Source organism: Oryza glaberrima, chromosome 4 (assembly GCF_000147395.1).
Source record: "Oryza glaberrima chromosome 4, OglaRS2, whole genome shotgun sequence".
Classification (NCBI taxonomy): domain Eukaryota; kingdom Viridiplantae; phylum Streptophyta; class Magnoliopsida; order Poales; family Poaceae; genus Oryza; species Oryza glaberrima.
In genome coordinates, this window is record NC_068329.1 from 8,337,066 (window position 1) to 8,344,471 (window position 7,406).

The 7,406-nt window shown below is 41.2% G+C and overlaps 1 long non-coding RNA gene across 1 annotated transcript; it reads right to left on the reverse strand.

The window, feature by feature from the left end:
• Positions 1-695: 695 nt before the first annotated feature.
• LOC127770004 (uncharacterized) lies at positions 696-7,174 on the reverse strand. Its single transcript, XR_008016869.1, has 3 exons — positions 6,474-7,174; positions 6,285-6,399; positions 696-1,708 (listed from the first exon to the last, which is right to left on the reverse strand). It is a non-coding gene; the product is annotated as an uncharacterized LOC127770004 (long non-coding RNA).
• Between the last annotated feature and the right edge of the window lie 232 nt (positions 7,175-7,406).

Below are 7,406 nucleotides of genomic sequence, written 5' to 3' on the forward strand. Positions count from 1 at the left end.
TAGGAGAGCGGGAGTGGAGGACGACGAGAAAGATGAGCTGGAGGAGCACTGCCGTGCCGCTGCCCCTCCGCAACGCCGCTGGCATGAACACTGCCGCTGCGTACCGAGCTCGTTGCACCAGGTTGTACACCGCGACGGCACTGTGGGTGGCGACGAGGAGCACGAGCGCCGACATCGACGTGGTGCAGGAGATGCGCGCGATGGAGCAGCGTAACAGTGCCGGCGTCGACGGATGCGTGCGGTGTAGCAGGGGGCGTTGCCGGCGTCGACGGGGCTGGAGAAATGAAGGGGAGGGAGAGACTGACGTGTGGTCCCTACGCAATTTTTCACCCTGGGTTGCCACTTTGGCATGCTACATAAGCAAAAGTGGCTAATAATTAAGAGTCCACTGTCACATCCTAATTTTCGTTTTAGGATTTATAAATTATTTAATAAATTATTATTACTATTTATATTAAATGTTCATTAATTTACAAGTGAAGCTAAATGTGGGAAATAAAATTTCCTAAATATAAAGCATGGCTGGATTTATTTTTATTAAATTCTCCATGGTTAATTATACTCTCTGGAATTTTCTCAGATTTTTTGGAGCTCAATTTCTAATTTTAATAATACAAACAACATTTCAGTAATTATCCACATATTAAATTAATCATTAAATGGTCTAATTATAATCTTGTTAAGTACTTTGAGTGTCCAAGTATTTTCAGGATTTTTCTTGAAATTATTTGAGCATTGGAAGTATTTTTAACAATTCAAAGTACATTTCAGTGATTAATTTAATCGGAAAAGTAATTAAAATTCCTCTTTTCCTTTTCGGGCCGAAACAGGAAAAGTCCTCTCTCTTTCTTGGCCCAATCTCCTCTCAGCCTGCAGCCCTCTCCCTCCCTCTGTCGAAGTCTGCTTTGTGTCCCTCTTTCAATCGGGCCAAGAAGTAGAAGCCCAGCCGAAAAGTCTAATTTTCGTCCCTTTGCACTGTTCATCTTCAACCTCTAGACAGCCGAACTGAGACCGAGTGGGCTAGGTTTTTCCCATCCAAATCCGGCCTTATCTCTCGTGCATTCCGAAAATTAGTTGAGGGGAAATGTTTCCTTTATCTTCCTCTCTCGTTTTTCCTAAGAATCGGAACCTAATTCCTTGTATTTTATCCGAGTCAAACTCGTTTTTGAGTTTACCTCTCCAAACTAACCCTCGGATTTTCCGGTTAAAATCCTCTCGTTTTGAGTTCGATCTCTCTCACCCGTGCCTATATAAAGCATCCCTAAGTCGTCCTCTTCCGTTTGCCTCAAGTTCCGAGCTCTACCGTTGCCCGTAGCGTTGCCACCGCGTAGCCCTAGCCGCCGCCGTCGTTGTCGTCGTTCCAGCCGCGTCGCGCCGGGGTTGTGGTCGCCGTCGCCGCTTACCGTCGTCGCCGTCGGGTTCGCGCGGTGGAGGAGCACCTCGGCCGCCCCTTTTCAGCCGCCGAAGACCATCGGAGCGCCGTCGCCGAGGTTGACCCGAGCCGAGCCGCCGTTGGAGTTTGTCGCTGGCCTTCGTTCATCGTTGTCCGTCATTGTTTTTCGCACCGGTGAGTTCGCGTCGTCGTCCTCTTCGCATGGGTATCCTCGGAAGACCCGGCCATGTCCTCTAGCTCCGGCGACCTCATGGTTCAGAGCCATGGCCGGCGATGATGTCATCGATGACGTCATAAATCCTTTTATTAGTTTTCCTGTATTAGATGAAATCTGATTAAAACTTCGGAAATTCATAACTAAAATATCGTAACTCGGATTCAAGTGGTTCAAGTTTCTAAATTCATCTAAAATCGAGATCTACATGTTAAAAATATCCACATGTACTGTTTATGCTTGTTTTTGTACTGTTTTATTGATTGTGTTTATTTGCTTTAGTTTCTAACGTTCCGGAGGAGAGCGTTTACGTTGAGGAAGGTTCAGAAGCGTTTGAGGAAGCTCAAGGCAAGTCACACAGATCCCAAACAACTCTTTTGAGCATGTTGAACCCGTTTAAAGCTAATGTTTTATTTTAACTTATGCATTATTTTCGAATGTTATCGGGTGGTGAGCCTTTCCCATTTAATTATGGCCAACAATGACTTTATTTTCCTATGGGTAATAAATTGATTAGCTTGAACCTTATATATTGGTTTGGTTCACCTAAATGCTATATATATAATTGCTTAGCCATGCTTAGAAACATTAGCTTATTAATGGGATGAATCATATTACATTATTACTTATGGTTAATGGTAGCTCACGATGCCATCGTGTTATGATAATTAATTGATAAATAAAACCTGATTAATGGTGGGTTGTGAGCATGTGATTTTGATGGTCGTGCTCATGGCAATTAAAGGACCGGTTCGTGAGCTACTGTTGTGAAACATTAACCGTACCAACCACAAGCCAGCGTGGGCAATGGCTTTACCTTTTGTATAGCATGATTCATTACGGGGTGCCAGACTGAGAAGCAGCGAGAAGTTCGTGGGGGTCGCTGGGGAGTCCATGCCTACCTCTTTAGAAGAGCAAAAAATTAACTCCGAACCTAAGAAGGGCATTCGGATAATTGCCAAACGTAAATGTCGTAGGCTCTCTGGACCTTCTATTATAATTGAGAGATGAAATGAATAATTCAAGTCAACAACAAGCATAATGAAATATCCGATGCCTCGAGAGAGGAATATTGGAGATATTGCTGGGCCTTTAGCCTGCCAGTCAACTTTAGCCTGAGATGTGCCCGTCAAATCACTCGAAGGCGGCGACCAGTTGTGTTACACATTCAGGAGACTTGACAAAAATGGCTAAAGATCTACAACATCTCAAATATTCTTAACCCATACTCATGTGAATCTAGTTCCCAGGATGTGCACTAGATTCACACTTTCATCTCAAGCATGGAAATACATAGAAAAATACACTTAAGACGAAAGTGATTCTAAATTACAACTACTTCATAGTTACATAGGCCGACCGGCCAAATAAATATATAGAATAGTGGAAGCTTGACTACCCAATCCTCAAGCACACCGACTAGGGGTTTACCCCATTAAGTTGAAGTCCTAGAAGAAGCAGTCGATTACCCGCATCGGGCCCACGCCTTAAACTTAACGCCGTGGTGGCGGACACAACGGCAACCCACCACGAGGCACAATACCGTTGTATTGGACACGCTTAGTTACCTAAACTATCACGTCGGGGTAAATAGGAAGCTCTTCTGAATTATATGAACTCATATACACCGGCCTACCAAAATGTAAGGCTAAATCATAAATAATTTTCTAAGCTTGGGCTATCCCGTACTAGCACATGTGGATGTGGTTGCACTGTATACGAAATGAACTGACATTGAGTGAAGTCCTTAGGTCGGTTTGGGCGCACTCTGCCCCTATCAGTACACAACAAATCACCATATGTGCACCACTTGAGGCCCAAACCTAAAATCCATATTTTGCTCCATTTTATTTATCAAAATCATAAGTATTCAAGTTCTGTCTAGATTATTTCAGAAACAATTTTCATGTTTGTAATGAGCCCATAATGACAAGGAACACCATTCTAAGCATGGCTAAGCATTATTGTAACCTAGTGACATCAAAACTCGTATATATAAAGTGGTATATGTCAGGGTTATAGATACTACATACCTAATAGTAGTTGACTAAATCTCGGTAGGACCCACCACATACCATGTCTTATATGGAAACAACCTTCGGATATAGGAAGAGTTCCGCGTAAGGAAGGATGAATAGAGTTCTACATGGAAACGACAAGGACTACTCGGATTGTATCCATATTAGTTTCCCTAGTTCTACTTGGACAAGGAGACACCTATGGGTATAAATACAAGGCCCCTAGGAGGAGAGAGAGGACACGGAGCAATAGATCAACATACAAGCCAACATACGCCAAGACAAGCCGCCGGATATCGACTTTAGAGATAAGCATGGCTAGTCCCCTACGGTGTCTACGGATGCTGTCAGGAGAGACTGTCTTTGATCTCGCCGGGCACGGATTCGAGGAGGAAGAATACTCTGTTGTCGACTACGTGATGGTTTTATGGCTGTCAAGTCGGCACCAGTTAGATAGGCTACCCCAAATATTGTACTGGTGTGATCATGGTGAATAAGAGCAACGACCGGCTTCGACCGACAGGAGTAGGGTTATTACCTAACAATTCAGGGGCCTGAACCTGTATAAAAATCCTCATCCCCATTTCTTTTATTACAATTTCGCATATATCCTAGTACCAATGATCCCTATACTATGCAAATACCGGAATCGCGACATCAAACGTCGACAGTATAGTCATATTGTTCCTAAGTATTGGAATGATGGATATGGATATATGTGGGGTTAAGGTGTTTTAATTTATTACTGTACAATCGACATGCAAGATTTGCAAACATTTTCAATAACCTCCAAAACATAAGTTCAAAGTGATTAAAGAGAGGGAGGTGGGACTTGCCTTGCAACTGGAAAATGTTAGCACCTAAATCACTTCTTCACCGTCTAAGCAATCAGACACCGAAATATGCGAAAAATCCAAAATGCTCTAAAATGCATGATTTGTGCACAGTGGATAGGTATTGGTCTAAGATGAATTTAGGTGAAAGAATATCTATTTTATCTCTTTTTATTTGGGAGTTATGAATTTTAGAAGTTTGCTTGGTATAATATAGGATTTACTTAGGTACTATTGTGAAATGCTATTGTAAGGTGATTCTTATTAAGTTCATATTTGCTGGGGTGAAGATATGTGTTTTCTAGGACTAACATATTTGGTTTCATAATTTTTAGAGTTAATATGAATTCTTTATGTATTTTACAAGTTATAACATGTTATAGGTGTATAGTGTTATATAGGTTCATGGCTTTAGAGGTTTAGGTCTAGAACTTGCCTCATCTAGCTAGTGATGTATAAAATGAGTATTTTAGTTAACTAATCTAATCTTAGTTCATAATTTTAGAGTTTATATTATTTTACTACACATTTTATAAATAGGGATGGTCTATGTTAGTTACTTAACATACCAACCTAGAAATTGTTATATGAGTTAAGTTTGCTAAGTCTTTGGGAATTAAGGCTGGAACTATGACCTCTCTGGTCTAACAAGTTTTATTTTGGTTTATTCATAGCTAGAGTGCATTTTAAATACCTTTACACATATATTTTGCTTAATCATTACTAGGTGATTAACTCCTAGGTTATCTTTTTAAAGATTAGAGCTATAATCTGTATAGAAGGTGTCATATTTTATTTTACTACGATGAAGCTCACTGTTCTGGTTCTATAGAAACTTGGTTCATTCCATTTGAAATAAAAATGAATTTCTACAAATTTTACAATTTAAAGGCTGCTCTATGTTGGTTATTACTTACATAAATTTTTATAGGCTTTTATTATATAGTAAGTATATAATTTTATTTTATAACTTGGAATTATATGTTTTGGTGATTCTACAGAACTTGTGTTTACTCAAAAAGGATCTAAGATGAATTTTATATCAATTTCTAAATTTCAGCTTAACTTGGAAGTAATAGTTTTAGAGGCATTTGATGTAAATTGTGTATATGTTTTATTTTACTTTGATTTTAGAGAACATGTTGGTGGATCTGTTGAAGCTAAGTTTGCTCTAAAATGAGTTGTAATGAGTTTTCTATGCATTTTATAATCCTGTGCATATTTTATGTTTGATTTTTCTTAGATGAATTTTAGAGATAGATTTTTGTACTTTATGTGGCACTTCTTATTTTATAACATTATAGTGCTAAATTTTGTGAATCTATAGAAATTGGTTTCACCTAAAAAGAGTTTAGATGAATTAGTTAGGAGTATGCATTTTTGAAGTTTAAAGTAGATTTGAACAATTCAGCACATGTTGAATAGCTGTTTTCATTAAGAGTCCTTCCTGTTTTCAATAAATATGAGTAGGTCCTGCAACAGTGCTGTGTGTCCTGTGCTTTTGAAGAAAGGACCCTACATTAAATTAAATTCTTGTGAGGAGGTCCCTGGTTCGAGCTGAAGCAGGACAAGCTATGGCCGAGCTCGATTTCAAGCTCGCCGGCGGCAAACGGAGGCTCGGATGGTGTCGGAATAAAAATAAAAAGTGTGTCCCACGTCAATGCAATCCTAGAGAAGGTGAATATGCTGTAAATGGTCAACCATAGCGCCCGTATGTTGCAGAATAGTGGAGAAGGTTTTCAGATGGCTTTGCATGTTGCGGTGGAACTTGATTTTGGGCTAAAGGAATGCATGCATTCGATCTTTGGGGGGTTTAGGGTGCTCACCGGTCAGAAGCACGGTGTTGGCGAGGCTTGGACGGCAGCAGCAGCTCGCGGAACGGCTTGAAGGCGGAGGATGATGTCGGCTTCACGGTGACAGCACGGTCCGGTAGATGGAGAGCTAAGAGAAGGTGTACAGGTGGTTAGAGAGGTCTCAAGGATGGTGTATATGTGAGAAATCGACACGAGGCTCACCAGAGCAGCGGGAATTGAAGATTGACGCCGGCGGCCGGAGTTGAAGAAGAAAGGCTCGATCTCTTTAACGACGGTGCCTCAGCTCGTTTCCTTCGGTGGTCTTGCTCCTAGGGTCTTGGTGACAATCATGGCGCAGTGGCTTGGTCTGAGATGGCCTGGGTCGACGGGAACGGCGACGCGAACCCGCGGCTGCGCACTGGACACCGGGAGCGACGACGAGCTCGACGCAGGTGTTCGATCCATGGAAAATGCAGAATATTGAATACGAAAATATTAGGTATGGTGTGTAGATTACGTTGCCATGGTTGAAATGCAGCGAAGCTCACCAGAGAAATCAAGCAATGGATTAAACATCTTCGGTTGAAAGGATTGAGGAGGATGTTCTTGGCTCTACAGTGAAGTTCTTGGTCTAATTCTTAGTGAAACATGATGAGGAAGAAGAGTTGAGTTTGCTGGTGAAATGGTTGACCAAATAGTGATTGTTGTGCTGGCAAGGGAGAGATAGGTGGCATGATATGGCATGGACACGATTTTTATGAGTTAGAAACTAATGAGGCTATGTCCTAACTTGTACTCCATCCATGTTTAGCAAGAGAGGCTGCCTAGTGGCCCCATGTAGATGTTTCCAGAAGATTGAAGAGGTATGGTGAAGTTTTGGGTGTAATTTGGACATAACTCTCTCTCTCTCTTTCTTTTTTTTTGTTAAGTAGAATTTAGGATCAAAGAGGTGATTCGCCAAGGGTGTATGGCTGATGAGTGAATGTCAACTGGGTCCATGTAGATACATTCTAGGTGAATGAGAGAGGTAGAGTAGTAGCTTAGGTGTGATTTGTATTTTATCTCCATCTCTCTCACCTTTAGAAAAATGAAAAAAAAATTAAATAAGAGAGGTGTAGATGATGTGTGGCTGTGGTTGTTTGATGAGTGGGCTCC